Source organism: Aythya ferina (genome assembly GCF_964211825.1).
Source record: "Aythya ferina genome assembly, chromosome: 18".
Taxonomy (NCBI): Eukaryota; Metazoa; Chordata; class Aves; order Anseriformes; family Anatidae; genus Aythya; species Aythya ferina.
In genome coordinates, this window is record NC_140317.1 from 5711880 (window position 1) to 5731796 (window position 19917).

Consider the following 19917-nt stretch of genomic DNA (forward strand, 5'->3'; position numbering starts at 1 on the left):
AGAGAATGGAACAATCATGCTTAAAGCTATGCTTAATTGTCTTCCTGCCACAACTTCTAAATCCATCGCTGCATGCAGCTCCCAGTTTGATTCAGAGCATGTTCTTAAAGCATGAATTTACATGTTTGCTTCCCGTATTTGTGAGTGCAGAAGAGGCACAAGGTGCCCCTTCCCCCGAAGGCTTGTACTGGAAAGGCAGACCCAGATGTAGAGGGGCTCTGCCTGTTGCTTGAAGGGAAGACACTGGACTGGAGCCATGGGGCCTGCTAGAACTGGAAAAAGGGAGAAAAGGAACTGGAAAAAAGGATCAACAACAATAAAAAAAAAAAAGCCCACAGAAAATGTGGATAAAGGAAAACCACAGAAGGATCAACAAGAGTCTGCCTATAATCACTACCAAAGCAATTACAGAATTAGGGAAGATTTATAACAGACTGAGGAGCTGGATACTTGGCACGCAAAATGGAAAAGCTGTAAGGAGGGAATTCTGTATGCTGGCACCAGGCTCGAGAGCTGCAAGTGATGCAGCCTCAGCAGTTCTGTCCCATACAGAGCAAACTGAGCAGCATTTTGGATGTCTTTCCTTGCACCTCTCAGCTTCCAGCTCTAATTTGGTCCAGCCATGGATTCCAAGTTTTAAAAACCAAAACAAACAAAATTTATTTATGCAGAATGTTGAAAAAATATAAGGAATGATTAATAATAGCCACCGTTTCCTTAATGCTATAACATACTGTAACTTCTAGCCAGAGTTTGCAGCTCTTCTGGGAGGAAATTACTATTATACAGCTTCACAGGTGGGGAAATGGACACACAAAAGAGCTACAGAAAGCTGCCTTTTTAACCTAGGGCTGGAATTGTAGTCCTGGAGCATTATTACACATATTACTCAGTGTTTCTGGAAACTGGTGTAGGTTTCTCTGTGATATACTGTCACCCAGCATTATCCATCACTTACATCTCGTCTCCTCCATGCTTGCTAACGATTATTTGTTATTCTGTTCTTACACTTGCATAGCTTTGCTTTCCATTGCTCTTTATCTTCCATCTACACCTTTTACTCCTGAATTTAAAAGGATTTTTTTGCCATCTTCTAGCAGACTAAAGTTCCCACACAAGACTTACAGCAGCAGACTGACCAACCTCTCAGAACCAGTGCACTCATTTCCAGCCACCTCATACAATGAGCAAACCCTAAGCTCACACCTCATCCAAACTTCCAAACTAGCTGGGTACAAATACTGACAGAAAGCTCCAGAAAGGCCCAGGTGAATTTCCCCATTCACAGCAACAGGAGGAAGCCACCAGGCAGAGGAGCTGCAACACGCAGTAGCTTTAAAGCGTAAAACCCAGCTTCACCCAGAGCACAGCAGTGCCAGCAATGAAGCAGCCCGAGCTGCCTTCACACCCAGCTCAGAGCTGATCAATCAAAATGAATCATCACTTGAGCAAGACAAGCAGAGAGGTAATTTACGCACTGAAACAAGCCCGCTGCAGTTCAGCAGGTAACAGCATGACTGGGCTAACACATCCGTCTCATGGGGGACTTGAAAACAGAGCTGAGAGGGAGGGCGGAGGTAGCACGTACCAGAGCCGCAGGCAGCAGGAGGCTTGTCAGGCACCAGGTCCTCCACATACCCACAAGTGGCAGTCCCTTGGAGTCTAAATATCTACTTTCACCTTGAAGATTTCCTCAACTTGAAAAAGTGCCAATTTCTATTATTTCAGCACTGACACTTGTGCTCTGCAGACAGCCCCTGTCCTCCAGAGCTGTGATGGCAGCACTGGTAATGAAGTGAGCAAGCACGGTCATGCTGCAAAAAAACCAGCCTTTGTCACAGAGAGGGGGACAGGGATAGCATTAAGGGTAACTAAGGAAACAGAGCTGGATTCCAGCTCTGTACTAACCAGCAGGAAGCACAAAATTGTGCAGGGACAGCACTGGCTAAGAGCAGAGGACTCGGGTCTCACTACAGCCCAGCCACAGCTCTGCCAAAGTAAGCCAGGCAGCGTCAGACTCCTGACCACTGACAGCATTTTAGCAATTTTGGGGCTTTAAAGAGTCACCTAGGGCTCTAGCTAGAGCATGAATGGTTTCCTAATAGAAATGATTTCAGAGTCTGGAGCGGTTTCAGGAGGAGCTTGCTGAGCTGGCCGGTGCCAGGAACTACGTGAATGTAGCAGCAAGGAATGCCTGCTCCTTCCTCATCCCCCCGCGCCTCTCCTCGGGTCCTGAGATGAGGTTGCACTGAACAGATTGGGAAAAGTTGTCATCCAGAAACCCCGGGGGGAGCCTGGCCTCCATTTCCATCCAGGCTGCAGAAGGCAACTCAGCAGAGTAGCTGCAGAAATGGTCACCTGCTGGCAGGGTCACGGCACGAACAAACCCTCCTCTCACCCGTGGCCTAAGGAAAGTGGCTCCACTCCAAGGAGAGGGGGAAACCAGGAACTATAAGAGGGATATTGTGTAAGTTCTAGTGCAAGCGCCTTCCTGCTGTTGTTACATTTTAATAACTCATATTTCCGAGAGGAGCGGGGCTGAAGGCTGCCTGCCGTGACTGCAAACAATGGCCCCAGCCAGACCCCGCAGAGGTTTCCCATTCATTGCTCGCCCAGTGAGCTCCCAGCCTGGCCCACGGCCCTGTTCCCCTTCCAGGCTTGGCAGTCTGGCACGGCGGCTGCCTTCATGCAATTGTTTCCCTGCCCAAAGGACTAATTTTTGCTCAGGTTTTTGTGTTACTGTCTTGTCCACTCTCAGCTGCACCATAGATCAGATGCTCCCCCGCAAAGTTCATGGGCTCAGAACTTCAGTCTATTAATTGCATCCAGTGCTGCCCACTGCTCCTTTCCTGATGAGTTCATCTGTGTGTGCCAAAGTCAACCAGTAATGCTACTTTTTTGCTTTCTCTCCCTATTAAGATAAAAAGTACAGAAAGTAAAAACTGCAGAGATGCATTCACATGGCAATAGGCTTTAACTGTCGTCTTTCAGGATGGAGTATGGACAAGCACGGCCTTGGTATGGAGAAGAGGAGTGGAAAGGAACAGTTTGGCTAAACTGCTAGAGATACAGCTTCACAATACCTCTGATTTCACTGTGCTCTGAGCCCCTGATAGATTTACTTCTTCCCTGCTCACTCACCCCACCCGCAATTCACAAGTACCAAAAATAAATTAAATCCTGTTAAATAAATCATTCTGAAACATTCATCAAGTTCTGATTTCACCAGATCATCTCTACATTTTTATTCCATAGCAAACCTTGCAAGCCTTACTTGTGATGATTGGGTTTTGTGGCCAAAGAAGCCAAGACCTCAGATCATTGTCCATTGACCCAAAACACAGGCTTTAGCACAAAGTTCTTAGCAGTCACTAGATGGAGCTGTGCCTGGTAATATTTACATTTCTACAGGCATATCACAAGAAATATGGAAAAGGCAGCTAGCAGTGTGATGCCTGTCTTCCCAGCAGGAGTAGTCCAAGCACTGTCTACAAATCCGCATTCAATGCACCCAAAGCTCATTTGTTGAGCATGCTTTGCACAGAAGAATACACAGTATGAAAATACTGCTTTTTCCATCACTTCCCAAAGCCAAAAACTGTTTAATTATCATTAGCGATGTATGACCAGTGCCTCACAGCTCACTGTTCTGATACAGGTAATGGAGGCCACTAATACCTACGGCCTTCCATCAACATGACAGCAATCCATCCCCATAGGTTTTCAAGCAGTAATTGTCTTGCTGCTGAACCATGCCCATTTCATTGACACTTCAATTTATCTAACCACAAATGCAGTTTAGCCCAAATTACATTGTGTGTACAGCTAACATTTCTGGACGAGCGTCTCTTTTCAAAGAAACCATGAGCAGTAGCAAATCTGTCTTCTTACAAAAAGGAAGAAAGGCAATGCAAAAGCGGTGCGTGTGGCTGCCAGTTATAATTGAAATAATTTTAATAATTCATGCCTCATTACCTTGCCACATGGCAGTTCAAAGACCATCTCCTAATCCTTTAACCCTTTTCTCCTGCATCCTTTGGTTTGGTTTCTTAGTTTAATCAGGGAAGAAACAAAACGGGGAACTCTCATCAGCACTTGCCCATAGGGACAAAACACAGGAGAAGCTGGTGAGGCTAAGATCTTAATCCCCTTTCCCCCTGCTCCCTCATTTTCCTGGGTTGATCCATCACTGTCAGATAAAACAGCAAAAGAATAGTAAACTATTATATACCCCAAACCACTGGATGAAGCTGGAATTGCTTTATGGCATGTCTAGGTACTGTACCATGAACAACAAGGAGGGCTAATTATTTAGCAGCTTTGCTAAAAAATAGGATCTAGGCATTATATATGTGTGTATATATATATATATATATATATTTTTTTTTATGGTTTTGAAGCTTTCTTATTGTCCCTTAACCATTTAGGGAGATAACTTATCTGTTTATTATTTCTATCCTACACAGGGAGACTGCAAACAAGAAAGAAAGGTGTAAAATTATTTTACGGCTGCAAGCACGGTCCTGTTCACTTATGAAAGGGAAACAGCCCTGTAAAAACACATTCGTTTTAAGCACAGTGCATATTTACACAGGAGGTGTCCCTCCTTCAGAAGTTAAACTTGTGTGTGTGCGGGAAACCAAACCACACATGTGAACATGCATCAACACGAGCAGAATAGCACTAGCATTAGATTTCAACACCAGAAACGCCAACATCAGCAAAGCCTGCCATTTATAACTGGTTACTCAATATGCTCCAACAGGCAAATACATTGAGCTATAGATAAACAGGCTGATAGCTTAATGAAAGCTGTAACATAAAGAACATCGCAATTGCTGCTATTACCACCTCACCTACAGCACACTTTACCAGTTTGCTGAGCCACGTGGCTCCCAGCACAGACCCCATCTCATGGGCAGCTAGCCAGCATGCAAGGTCTTTTGTGCCCCAGGTCCTGCCTGCAGCCCCACAAAGGGGCAGGGAAGAGCTGTCAGCATAGAAGGTGGTGCCCTCAAACTCAACAGCAGGAGGCGTGGAGTGCCTACTGATTTCGAGATAGCAAGATCTGCTTTGAAAAAAGTCCAGGTCAGCAGGCAGCAGAGCCAGAGCAGGGCCACCTTGGGAATGTTTCAGATGAACACAGAACTCAGGTCTCAGGTGATGGAAGCCTGCATAGCTCTAGGGACATTAGAAGAGGTGATTTAGTTCAGCTGACCCATGGTGTTTCAGGACTGTCACTGAGGTTTGCCTGCTGATCATATACAGCTGTTTCCATGCTCTTGTTGCACCAGGTGGAGCACAATTTACCTGCCTGCTCTCTTCTTCTATAGAGGGTTCAGCAGTGGAGTTGCTGTGCCTACGGATGGTGGGGATTCGAATGGGGAGTGTCTCACAAGCCTTTTTCCAGGATGGATAAATGCCTAGCAAGCAAAGCGATCTTTACTGAGAACTTACTAGGCAGCTGAGAAGTGCTCCAGAAGCTGCACATTACATCTGAAGCTCTACAATATGATCTATTGACATACCCTCTCTACCTGCAGGGTAAGGACAAAGGTGATCAAACACAGGTTTGTTTTGTGAATAAGCTCTGAGCCAAAGCACTTTCTTCACTTAACAGGAAAAGGATGAGTACAACCAGCACGACTCATAGGAGATCTCCTCTGCTACCGCTGCCCGCCGGCAAGATGCTCAGCTGGAGAAGCCACTTCAACCTTTAGACCTCATCCAATGTGTCACACATCTTCTCAAACGTTGCAAAACTAGAGTGTTCAGGTGGGTATTTGCCTTCAAAATACTGATTAAAAAATTGTAATTTCCCTTTTTATCATTATGTACCATAAGAAGTGCTACCCAAAGACAAAACCCAAGATTTTCGAGTGCTATCACGTTGGATTTTCCAGTTTGAGGAACAGTAAAAGAAGAGGTCAGTCATCATTACAGCTGTGTCCTTATTCAAGGCAGAACACTTTAAACAGTTGTACAGTACAGTTTGGCCTCAACTCCTGCCAGCATTCAGTATGGGAGAGCTTGGGGCTCTTCTGGTCTGGGCAAAGAGCCAGAAAATGATTCTGAACAGAAAAAAAGCAAAGTCCATTCTAATTTCTGAGCGAGCCAGGTGAAATATAAAAATAAGTCAATTTAAAATACAAAGCTCTGATTGAGTTTTTAAGTATCTGTTCCACTGTGGCAACATTAGCAATTAGTTACAGTAAACCAGGCAAGACAACTGATCTTTATTTTGGTTGTGTTCTTCTAAGAAGGACATTCCCTGCCTCAGCCAGCTGCCCGTGTGCAGCACAGCTCATACAAAGGATCACGTGTGAGCTGCGATCATGGAGTGGGCCACAGCAGAACTCCATCTCCCCCCAATTCATAGGAGGTGCCAGAGCCCTGTTCTGAGCTGCTGTGAAACAATCTGCTCCCAAATTCATCCTCTGATCAGAGCTGGCCGCTGATCCCTTCTCATAGTTCCCAGGCACGCTGCGCCCTTCAGCCACCATCCAGCTTTTTGTGGCTGAGTCTCCTCCAGCTCTTCCTTTCCAAAACCATGTTAAAGTCTTTTAAAGGACCCCGAGCATCATACAGAGCAATAGAAAGAGAAAGCTGACCATTCCCCTCCTCCTTCCCTGGCTGCCCCAACCAGCTGCACTGCCAACTCCCAACACATCCTGACCATATATTTAGTCTGCAGCAATTTGCTTTGCATTGTCTCGTGCGGGTTCCAAGCGCAGAGATTACATATCCAGCAAGGCATCCAGCAGCCTCACTGAGGGCCTGTCATTTCAGAGATTCAGCTCATCGCCATGCTGCTATGAGAGGCCGAGACATTGCCTGGTCCAGGGCACAGCTATGAGACAGAGGAGGCAAATGGCAAGTCAGGGAGACGATCCCAAATCCACATCTGCCTGATGGTGTACAGAGCAGGAAGAGAGTTAACATTATCCTTGCTGACACGGGGACTTGCCCAAATCCTCTCTCCAGTTTGGGAAATTGGTCAGAATTCAGCAGAGCCACCAGTGCCCCCCAGCCCAAGACCTACATCCCCAAACCAGCACACTGCAGTGAGACTGGCCTGGGGAAAGCGAGAGCTGATCTGCAGGAACAGGATATGCTGATCCTGGAGACAGCTCTTCTCTCAACACTGCTCCATATGCAATCAGGAACTGTAATCCCTGCCTGGGGCTGAAACAGCTTCTCCTCTGTACTTCCCAAGCACTTAGAGGTAGCGCAGTCAGCAATGGGGCACCCAGGTATTTGTGCAATACAAACGAGACGCATGCACAGAAGAAATGGCCACAGCTCCCAGAGACTCAGCAACAGCTTGCACCTCTGGAACTAGACAAGGGAAGGGGTCCTCAGAAGGGAAACCCTGAAAAAAAAAAAATGCCGTTGGTCAGATTAAGTGGTTTTGCAGCATCCCAGGCAGCAGGTTTGCTCAGGGATGAGCAGTAGTAGGACAGCATGTCCCATTGTCCACCCAGCACTGGACCACAGCTCTGCTGCAGGTAACAAGTGCCAAACAAGAGCAAGGCTGGCCCTACCAATATGGAAGAAAACAAGACATGGTTATTTTCTCCCATTGAGCACATTTCTCTATAAACTGATTGTCCTTGCAGCAAATTCCTGAAGAAACATCACCCTCTTGTGTTCAAGTCGTAGCTAGCAAGGAATGGTTCACAAAGCAGAAAATAAAGCAAGCAGTCTACACACAGCAGCCATTTGGCTCATTAGTCTTGGATTTGGAAAAGTGGTGTTCAGGCTGTGGACATGGGGCACAGAGGGCAGATGTAGAGGACATGCTCTCCAGGATGACTGCAGAAGATGGAAGGAACATACGCTACCTTTATCAGTTTCACTTCGCTAATGAAGAGGCTCACCCCACTGGAAAATGTTCAAATCTACAAGTTGGTTTTTTCCCTCCTAAAGAGCACTGATGCCACAAACAACTGGTAACACAAATCAGCCTTGCACACTGGCCTTGCCCTGAGATCTTCAGGCTACACACTTGCTCCTGCCCTCACTGTCCAGCATGTATCATTGATGTCCAAGCCTTCGACCACACAGAAATTAAATACTAATCTGTTGTTACCAGTGCTCTGCCACTAACAGCTAAGCTTTTAAAGAATGTATAAGCTTGAGGTGTCCCACACCTGTGACAAATCTGTTTGCTTCCCAAAAGCTGAGCACCTCCTGTGCTTCCAGCACTGACTGCAACACTGTATGAGCTGCATGGGATATAAAAGCAAAAAGGGATTCACCAAGGTGCAGGCTTGTGCCCTACTCTTGGTTTAAGTTTTGCTTTCACTTTTAATTGGGATGTTAATCTGGCACTCCTCTCACTTCAGAAATGAGCTACCACCATTAACCACAATGTCATGTTCCTTCTCGTTCTTACTCCATCCTTAACCTTCAGAAAAAAAAAAAAAAAAGTCTTCTAACAACCCTGGCAGCCCCAGGGTTGTTTGCTTCTCCCAGGCTTTGCAGCAAAAGCTGCAGCTAGCCAGTGAGACACACCTTGTGCTGGTTCTTGATAACCCCATCACTGTTCACCCACATGCTTTTTTTATTATTATTATTTTTTATTTTTTTTAGGAGCTACAAGAACTATCCATGGACATTTTTACACGCTTGTTGTATGAAACAAACACTAAAACATTGTGGGAAGAGCTCCCACTTCCAATCTGTTTGGCTGCTTCACTTGGTTTAGTCTGCTCACTGGCAGCCAATGTAAAAATATTCCCTGCTGTCCCATCCAGGATGGCATCTTGCACGTTCCTGGAATGAGCAAGCTATCTCCCTTTCACTCCCCCTTACTGTGTTTCTGTCCATCTCCTACAACTAATTCCAAAGCAACAAATGCAAACAGTTTAATTTAGAAAAAATTGATAAATGCCAATAAAGCAGCCTATGTCAGATGTGAGATCTCCAATGTGTCTGCCATTTAGATTGAATCAGAACATTAATATGCATTAAATGGTATTTGAGAATTTCAGATGTATTTAATACAAGTAGATTTGCATGTCTACCACTGAGTTTTTAATCCTTGATAAATGCGCAGAATAATCAATTATTCAATGAACATACAAGAGTTGGCTGATTAAATCTCAATTATAAAGGCAAGTCTTACCCACTATTTATTGCAACTGTTCTCCCAGCATTGCCTAATTAAACCATATTTGATTATGGGGTGAAAAACATTTATTGCAGATATTGCGGCTCTGTAACTGATGCGTATCTGTGGCCTGGCTGTTAAGCCTTAATAAATACATTTTAAACAGCTAATTATTTAATTAACAACAGTCTCTTCCAATCTCAGTGTAAAGCATACTGACATCCTTTCATGAAAGACCTAATGGAAATTAAACCATCAGAAGCTGCTTCATTGTTTTCACTCCCTCCCACACATCCCAGTGGTGCTGGGGTGCTTCCAGCTCTACCACCCAGGCTTTAGAGAGTCTGTGCTGCATGGGCAGGGGATGCTGTGTTTTCTTCTATAGGGGACATCCAGCTCCTAGAGATCTTCTACTGCAAGCATCCTGCAAATCTGCAGACTCCAAAAGCAGCCTGGCTGACCACCTCTGATGCACCTCTGATTCTCCACTGCAGACATCTGATGGTCAACAAGATGAGTCCTGCCTAAACTATTTTTACACCACCTGTTTAATCTATTTAACACTAGATTTCATCCTCATTGAAAGGTTAGCTTCACCTGGGGAGTTTTGCTATCTCCATTCACTAATTGGCCCATGGCATACAAGGCAGCTGTGTGGTGTTGTTCACCTCCAGTTAGCTCTGATTAAGAGAGACAAAGGCAAGGATCTTTTGGAGCTCTTCCATGGAGGAGCCTGCCTATGTGAAGCAGCTTTGGCAGCCTTTGGGCATTACCACACTGGGTGTCTTAAGGCTAGCTTGTCATCAGCTCTCAGCAGCACAACTTGAAACTTTGCTCACAAATGAGGACCTCTGCAGTGTGCTCAAGGATTTTTTTCCTGCCACTATGAGAGTTTTAACTCTTTTGTGCCAAGATCCTGATACCAAAAAATCAACTGCATAGATATTTACAGAAAATAGAAAAGAATCTGGACAATTCTTACTACATATCCACTTATATTCATAACACCAGCTCCCAAACCTCAGGCAAATACACAGGTAGGGTAGACACATTACGAGGGGAGATGTAATGACAGCCACTGAGGCTCAGAGCTCTTTGACTTCCTGGAGATTGTCCACAAGATGTGCAGACAGATAACTTAGGAGCATCTAAGCTCATACATTTTGCTTGTAGCTTAAAATAAACATTGCTCTAATAGCTTTCATTTTCTTTAGATTAAAAAAAACACTGTCTGCTTTAACCACTGGATGTTAAAAACACTTGACTAGCTTATATCTTTCTAATGCTTCTGCTAAACCAGAGTAAGATTTGATAATGCAAAACCAGTGGGATATAGTCACAGCAGACTCCAACATAAGCAGATAAAGTTAAAGAAATTTTGCTAAGCACTAAGAGAATAACCCAAGAGCTCCTCAGAGCAGCCTGTAAAGCAAGCCTGCCTATCTTTTTTTTTTTTTGGGTGGGTGGGGGGGGAGGGATGGTCCTCATGGCAAGTGATCTTTGAAAAAGCAGCTATGTAATTATTCTTGTTTCCTATCAGAGTGATGTGCTTCAGATTTGTTTCCCCTAGAAGCCAGAAATAGTGATTTATTTATTTATTTTAAAGAAAGCAAATGAAAAAGAAGATCCAAGCACCATCCCCAGTCCCAGCCAAAGCCTATGTCCTTGGGAATCAGACAGCCCAAACTGTGTTCAGAACCAAGCCTGTCTCATTTAGGATTTTTGGTAACAAGTACCAGTAACCAATATAATGCAGCCTTACTCTACTAACTTCAGTAGGGAGGAAGCTGTGCACAAGGTGATATAGCACTTACCTAATAATACTCTTCCGGCAAAGAAGAGCATGAGAAGTGACAAAATCTGAGCCCTTTGTGTACATGGCAACTGTAACTGTTGTCCCTTATGCCAAACATCCTGGTTTGTTTGCTAACAAGTAATCAAACACGATAGCTGAGTTCAACCTCTCCAGAATCTTTGCATGCTCCTTTATAAAAGGCCAGAAGTAGCATCATGTTTCTCAATAAATTTGGGACCATCTATTGTCTGACCCTAGATCTAAATTCAAGTTTTATGGCAGTGAATAGCACACCTGCCTTTCAGAGGAAGGGAAGCATCCTTAGCATCTAAGCAGATCATTAGGTGCTTTGCAGCCTCTGAAAAGTCGGGCTCTATAACAAAAATCAAGTTTTGGCATGTAAAAACAAGTACTGAATATTAACAGTTTAAAACTTAGTTCAAATTGGCTCTGTTCTGTTTCAGTGCATCAGAAGGAATTACTCCAAGGAGAACGCTCCTATTTTAATCCTGGGGGAACACATAGAAGCAGCAGCAATCCATTACACACTGGGGTTAAATGCAGGCCCTTTGGAGTAAGGCAAATATTGAAAAGAAAGAGAGCTACCTATGTTATCCACCTATGGCTGATGGTCAAACTGCAGAGATTTCTCTGGAGTGGGTTCATCTGTTTTCTGCTGTGAGCATATTTTTCCTGGGAGAAAGACTCCAAGTTAAAGATCTATCATTAAGACAAATCTTCAAAAGAATTTTTAATGAAGCAGAAATCCTAAATGTAGAAAATTAAAGAGGCTTCTGTTTTATCCCTGGTATCTAAATCCTGTAGGCAAGATGAAATACTCCTAAGCTTGAATAATGTAAAATGTGCAGATGAAAATCTTCCTCTGATGAATATTTGATAGGAATAGGTTCAGGGTAGAAGGTAGAGTGTGCATCTGCACCCACATGTGTCTATACATACATACAGAAAGCTTCAGAGATTCAAACACTGCCAATGAGATGTAAGAGCACAGCTGTCAGTTTGGTTTTTCACTGTCCAGCCATGGGAGCACACCTTCTTTCTCACTATGGTGCCCACTGTAGAATCAGTCTGTCCCTTTGACTCTGATCACATCAAGTGCCTCCACGACTCATTTATCTGCTCCATTCCAGACAGTTTTAGGAATTATATTTTCTGATTAAATGCAAATTGAACATCATTACTTTCCTTCTCATAACAGCTCTTGCATTGCTACCAACTCTACAAAGGGTTTGTTATGAGTTTGCCTCCTCTCAGGCAGCAGCATCCTCAACGTTCCCCATTCTGGGCCAAACCATACCACTGATATTCCCCAGAGAAGCTGCCTTGCCTGTCACACCTAGTCACATAATGCATTTTTGGCATAGTGTCAGGTGAGACCAGTTACAAGAGAAGTTCAGCTTTAGAACAGACTGTATGGATTATGCCATCAGCTGGAGCCTTCAGGAACAGGTTAGGCAAGCACTTAACTCTTGGGATGGTCTAGGTTCAGGTGTACCAGATTATTTTTCATAGCAAACACATGGATCAAATCACCTCTTCAATTCCTTCCTAGCCATATATGCCCTACCTTAATTTTATGATCTTCTTTGCTGGTCCTAGCCTATTACTACTGCTTTAACATCCTCAAAAATGCCTCTTCCCACACTTTGGTAATGTCCCAGGATCTTTCTCCATTCTCCTAATGGAAGGGTTGTTTGTTTTCACTTGTTTTTTTTAAACACACCAGAGGGTTCCCTCTCTCATTAGTTTATAAGCCAAGAGGGGTGGAAAGTGGTGTCTCAAGCCAAGAATGGAAACAGATATCAACAAAAACATTTATAGTGTTACACAATCAAATATCAATATGTAAACAAGGGTTTTCCTGTTAAATACTGATGCAAACCACTATAAAATCCACCATTTAAAAGTCTTTTAAAATTTCACAGATATAAAAAAGTTAAACCACTTGAGCCCACAGGGTATTAAGTATAGATTTCCTTCTAATAGCTTCTGGTATTTTCATTTTCCCCAGCTGTGAAGAACCTCACAGCACCCACACCCCTTTCCTTTCTACCCAGCTGGCCAGGCTCTTTGATGGTGTTAAAGGTAGCTCTTTGACTGCTGTTAGATGCAGAAAACTAAAGCACCTCACAGATAACACTTGCTCTTGTGGTCTTGATGACATGTCCTGTTTTGCTGCAAAGGAAACAAAAAAGCGGGGAGAGAGAAGCTAACAAAGAACAGAGTTATATCTTCTGACTCTTACAAACTGATCTTGCTGCCAAGGAAATACATTTCCAAGATAAACTTCAGGGAAAACTTCACAACAAAATGTCTTGCTGTACTGGCACTACATTTACCTGCTTTTTTGATCCCAGGCTTGCAGCATAGTTGAAAATGGTAAAATGACCTCAGGCTAATTTAGACACCTGTTAGGCAAAGGAGAGCCACAACAAAAGAGCGCTCTGTCAGGAAGAGGATGCATACCACCATGCAAGATGCAGGGTGCTTGGCTTTAGCAAAAACAAAGAGCAGAGCTGCAGAAAATACTGTCACCTTCTTCTCTTGCTAGGTGGGTTGAGGCTGCTCCCAGCATAAGCACGATGTAGGCTCAGAGCCCGTCTGGCTGGTGGATTTGCTAGAGATATGCAGAGAGTACAACACCTTCCTTCACCCAGTGCCACTGCAATAAGCCTCCATCAGGGCAGAAAAGCACCTGTGCTTGCTGCCTTTCCCAAACATCTCAGGGACTGCAGCTATTAGCTCTCCCTCTCTTCATAGAGTCACATTGCACTGACAAAGTATTATAGAATCATTCAGGTTGGAAGAGACCTCTAAGATCACACAGCCCAGCCTTTAACCTAGCACTGACAAGTCTACCATTAAGCCATGCCACTCAGCTCTACATATTTTTTGAAGACCTCCAGCGATGGGGACTCAACTACTTCCCTAGGCAGCCTGTTCCAATATTTCACAACCCTTTCAGTGAAGAAGTTTTTTCTCATATCCAACCTAAACCTCTCCAGGCACAACTTAAGGCCTCTTGTCTAATCACTCATAACTAATTCAGCTTCAGAAACCTATTGCCTACCTGCCCACATGAGCTCAGGCTCCATACATCATTCAGCGTGGCAGGTTGATGTACAAAGCTGGGTTGTTTCCCTGAGGCCAAGTCTCTGCTGAAATACAGCAGTGGAGCTTTACACACCTATCTGATCAGATTCTGCCACTTAAGCACCACAGCCAGCCCTAAGAAGGCAGGAAGCCAGCTTTTCTCTATCAGTACTTCTATCCTGGTGCTACAGGGTGTTTGATTACTGGAAGGTCTCACTAAAAGAAAGAAAGAAGCATAGGACAGGACCAGAGAACAGGCTTCTAAAGCTTCTCTGATACTGCTTTAGAACCAACAATAAAAACTACTTACATAAAAAAATAAATAAAAATACTGACTTCTGGTTCAAACAAAGCAGCCCCCTCTCCTTCTGTGCCTCTCTTTTGTATTGTGAATCCCTGTGTGCCTAAGAAGCCTCAGCTGTGCTTCATTACCTGTCCACTTAAGCTGCAAGGAACCAGAAGTGGGGAATTAGTTTCCTGCCTGAATGGCCTCTATACCCAGCTGTATAATGCAACTAAATTTGAGTCTGTTAAAAGGGGATCTTAAAGGATAACAGCTGAGCACACTTAAAAATTTATATTGAAGAAGTGAGTTCAGCCAACAAAGGATCTGTCAGAGCTGAGAATCTATTGCCTAAGCAGATACACATAATCAGCAAGTTGGTCCATATATGATTCAGGCTAAAAAGCATTTCAAGAACCTCTTTCATATGAATTTAATGCATCTTAGCATGGCCCTTGGGACAATCAGCCAGCTGAGCCACCTCAGAGCAGCAGCCCCCACATCACAGCTCAGGGTGGCCAGAGGTACCCTCTCTGATCAAGAGCAGGCCAGGACTGCTGGGCAGAAAGCACAGCACACCAATGCATGAGAGTGCATAAAAAAAAAGTAATTGCACAGCTTTTAAAGGAACTGAGCATTTGATAACATTTTCCATTTCAGATTATTGAGCCATTGGCTCATACCTGGAAGTACCCACTCCTGCACGAATACCCCTCCTTTTCCTATACTCCTATACATGCACAATATTTCAAATAAAATTACTGACTATGAACCTAGCAGGCATAGTAACACATGTAGGAGCATGATTTTCCCATCCAGCAATCAACTTTTATCACCCAGACACTAGTTTTGTATTACTAAAATAGCTCTGCTTAGAACAAAACAGAAGCAACTTTCATGTTTAGTTTCTGTCTCTTAAATAGCATCACTTTAAATACTCTAGGCCGCAGTGGTTCCTTCTCTTCACTTATTCACTCTCAGACTTTATGTTATGTGGGGTGCATCTAGGCTGCAGGTGAGATGTGTGGCTTCAACCTAGCAAGCCTGGGTACTGATAACAACATAGCTGGGGCACGCTTGGTGCTGAGCGCCTGACAGATGCTGGTGGGTTTATTCAGGACCTACACAGATACCAAGCCTTGTGAAAGGAAATACTGCTGCATCAGTATTTGAGCGGTGCTCGTTCATATGCTTACATGAGCTCCACGCTGACATACCCTGCAGTACCTTGCTTGCAGTGTGTGGGTAAAACCCAAGCATAATGATGCATCAGAAGTGGTCTGACCACGGGCAGAGCGTGTGAGCCCAGAAGGAGCTGCTGCAGCCATACAGCCATATGCAGAGGCAAAGTCGTACAAGTGTAATGTAGAAATGCCCAAATAAAGTGCTGCAGACTGTGAGCCAAAAGGCTTTTCCTCTAAACAGGGTACGTAGTAAGTGGTCAGACATATATACAAAATCTCCGCTCTAATGTCAGAGGTCCTATGCATGATAAAAAACCACAGCAAAAGAGAAAACCTCAGATCTTATCGGCAGTGACTGACAGAGTAAGGTTACCCTCTGATAATATGTTTCAGTTCCAGAGATGTTCCTGTCAGCAGCCACAGAGACAAGCCACACTCAGTGTGCCACTGGCATATGCCTGAAGTTCTGCTGCACAGAAAAATCAGGCATGGTGTAAAACTGGGAGGTTCTTTCTCTCAGGTCTTCGTGCTAGGAGGTAGATGAAATAATAAGTAAATAAATAAATAAATAAATAAATAAAGACCTTTGAATGTAAGGCAATTAAAGTGATGCCAACTGATGGCTGAACAGGTTTGGTTGTCCCATCACCCTCCTTTATGTCATTCCACATAACTACAGAACAGAAATATGGTGGGACTGTTTGTGTTGGTGGCTTTGCATGACATGCAGGAATGAAAACTGTTACCCAGCCTCCAACTTCTTTCATGGCCTTGGCGCAGTTGCATCAGCTATCTAGTCCCTCAGCTTCTCCTCTTTCAAATGGAAAAGACAGAAGATGGCTTTAATTAGCAAATGTGTGATGCTCTGAGCAGATCAACCCGAGCCAAACACCATTGCCAGTAGGACTGCAGCTGGTCCCAGCCTGCAGGACCTATCAGAGCTCAGTGTGGCCGTGCTAAGCCTCCGAGGCCCGTTAATGCATTCACATGGCTCTTTTTTATTATGTGAACGTATGTTCAGAAACACAACACCTCAGGAAGCATCCCTGTAGCACCCAGGCTCCTGTATTTTTACCACAAAGACCACAGTTTTTTTTTTTTTTTCTCGAGGCATGACAGCAGCCTAAGAGAAGCTGGCTGAAGAAGGCATGTTATTAATGAACATGATTAATTTTATTATGACTGTTTCTGCCTCTCTTTTTGTTCCATCAGAGTGGTGCCCTCAGGTCCAAGTGTTAGAGATTGCCATTGAATAAGTATCATTGAGAGAACAGCCCATCTCTGCCTACAGCCACATGAAGTAGCTTATTTGGTAACTCACCATGACCACAATGGTGAGATTTACCAGCAAAAGAGCCAGGACAAAAGAGATAAGAACATTTTGAAAAATGACGCTATCAAGGATGGCTCCCTCCTAGTTTGCCTAATTCTGAACAAGTCTAAAAGTTGCAAACCCTCAGTTTGGACTGTTCATTCAAGCTTCTCTGAGCTGAAAACCTGGAAATTCTTCTCTAAATCCTCTTTTGGCTAAGAAAGAAATATAGTTGTCTGTTTCTGCATGCAACACCTTAATTTCCAAAACAGCTTCTGCAAGGGAGGAACATACAGCTCTCTGCAGAAGGCCTGTTTTTAATTTTAGTCCTGACAGCCGTTAGGAGGTGTAGTTTCTTTGCCTCTGGTGTATATACACATACATGCATAGCTTCTTGCTAATGACTTTTTTCAAAACCTTGAGTTGTTTACCTTTTTTAAGGGTTTTGAGTCCAAAAGCTGTTAGAGTTTGGTCAATGGCTGTGTCCACTTTAGGGGACTCTCTACAAGAATCTGCACTACGAGTGTTATATCATATGAGAAATAGAGTAGCAGAGAAATCCACAGAGATGTTACACAGTGTTTCTTAGTAAGTGTCTTTCCTAGAAGTCATGACCATTTGGGTGTAATGTGAGCTCACCATCCAGCCTTAAAAATTGGTTGAGAACATAGCTGTCTACTTTATATGCCATTTATCCGCAGTCTTGCTGTCAGCTATGCCTCTGAGTGAAGATAGCGATGCAAATGCAAACCATGAGAACTAAACTGCCCTTTGTGGTTTCTTATAGGACTTGTCTGAGAGCTGCAAGGCGCTATGTGTATGGAAAGAGAACCTCCTCCTCTCCCCCCAACAAAGCTATTGTTTCTGTCACAACAGAGTTATAAATTATGTCATCTGTGGATGAAATTATTACTCCCATTGTGTTATCTGTACAAGTAGCCCCAGCATAAGCTTTTATGCCTCATATGGAAAAAGGCTGCATAATTTAGAAATGTCTTAACAGATTTGTGGATGAAATACTGGCTCCTGCACCCCAGAATCTCAGCCAGACACCCTTCAGGGTCCCTTCCAACTCAGGATATTCTACGATTCTATGATCTAATTGAGGTATCTTTCCTTACCTATTCCATTGTGTTAAGAGGAGACAGACCAGATGTCTCAGGGTGGCATGAACTGCAGGGAGAAATGAACTTCAAGGCTTTCTTTCCCAGTGGTTTACTAATTACAGTTACTAATTCACAGAAAAAAAAAAAAAAAGAGAGAGCATCTTCTACTTGGCATCCGCAATGCTTAGATGTTATTCTCACTATGGTCAGAAATTCTAGAGAATAGTAGATGATTTCTAATAACTCAGGTGAATATCTTCTCTCAGGACTTGATACCTGGGGAGAATTTCAAAAATACACCAGCAATTTCCTAACAATACACGTTAGGAAAAGTGTTTTGTTCAATCTGATTAAGATTTAGGTGAGTTGCTGTATTTCACTTTATTGAATAAAAAATTATGAGCTTCTAATATTAAGCCGTTTATCCACGTGAGGATATTCTAGAGAAGGTAGAATACTTAAGCTGCCAGATAATTAAAACCTGTTGAGATTTTGAGTGGAATCTGGGAGATTCCTTGCATGCTTCACATAGCACTACTCAGGCATTACTGGAGCACTCAAAGCAGTGTTAAATAAAAAAAACAACACATGTATGGCAACAGAGATAAATACTGTTAAAATTAGATGTCAAGCAGTCAAAGAATTCTTTAGTTAGAGTAGAAGCATATTAACCAATAATGTCAGGTGAACAAACAAGCATACAAAACAAAACGACACCAAGAATGCATTTTCAGAGTTCTAAACTGTGTGAAAACCAAATCGGTGATCTACCAGAAATAACTACAAGTTTTCATCTTGACTGTAAGCTGACTGCTAGCTGAATGTTACCAAACATTCAAAGATAAACTTAAATGCCTTGAAAGACAAGTGCTTACAAAAGACTGTAAGCCATGAATGGAAATATTTTGTCACTAACAGAGACCTCGCAATATAATCAGTCAGCAGTAATGCTGGGTATATGCTTCAAATACCAACAGAAAGTTATTGGGTGGAAAATGATCACGAGCAACAACCAGTGATAAATGGGTAGAAGAAACTAACTCCAGACTACTCAACCCGTGTAGACTTCAGAAATATGGCATGTAGCATCTAAAACTTTTAGCAGCATACGAGCATTTGCTTGCAGATTGTTGGAAATAGTCCAGTGTTCTACAATATAGCACAATCCACAACAAGAGAACCTACTACCACCCCATATACAGGCCTGGAAAATGTTTTGTGGCTCAACTCCATGTCCCACCATTCTGGACAGATTCCAACCCCTCATTCTGCTCAGCGCTGTCACAGCAGCACTCTGCTAGCCTTTGCTTGTCCATGAGGCTGCCAGGAAGTGGCAGGCACTTCATCAACTCCCAGCAGGGAGCAGGACTCCAGGACTCTGCCACATGGACAGTCAACTCTTTTCTCTATCACACGTCAGTCATTCTGCGTAACAAGCTCTTTGTGCTGTTCCTTGGCATCTGATTTCAAGCATGAACTTGTCAGATTAGCCTTAGTCAAAGGGTAAAAACACTTTCTTGCTTAAATTTTACTCAATCTATGAACTTCATCAGCAGTAATTTATACGTGCTGGCTGCTCTCTCCAGTTTCGTGAATAACCAAAGATTATTCCTGATGAGCTTTCCCATTCCCAAGAGCTCATCCCTGGGCCCTCCATACTGATTGACACAGCACGCTGAGTCACTTCTGGCATGGCCGTACCTTCTCTGTCATGTCTTTTCTGCTTCTCATGTATTGTCCTCGCTTAGCTGCCCCTGCTTTCTTCATCTCTGTTTGGTAAACTCTGAAACAAGAGCTGCTGCTTTGCCATCTGAAGATGCTTTGCTCCTAGTTGCATTTACTTTTCCCCTTGTCCCTCTCCAGTGCAGAGGCAAGAGAATGAACAACAGCAGAGGCAACAGGACAACCCCAGTGTATTTCTGTTGTCCACTCTGGAGATGAAAAATTCACTTTGCCTTCCAGGGAAGCTCTGAGACCACGCTGCATCTTAGCACCTCCCACTACCCTC

The 19917-nt window shown here is 43.6% G+C and overlaps 1 protein-coding gene across 1 annotated transcript in view; it reads right to left on the reverse strand.

The window, feature by feature from the left end:
* Positions 1–14378, reverse strand: part of SEPTIN9 (septin 9) — a 139164-nt gene extending 124786 nt beyond the window's left edge. Inside the window, exon 1 of the mRNA XM_084492535.1 lies at positions 14335–14378. The gene's annotated coding sequence lies outside the window, so the exon portion shown is untranslated. The remainder of the gene's footprint in view (positions 1–14334) is intronic.
* Positions 14379–19917: the final 5539 nt, after the last annotated feature.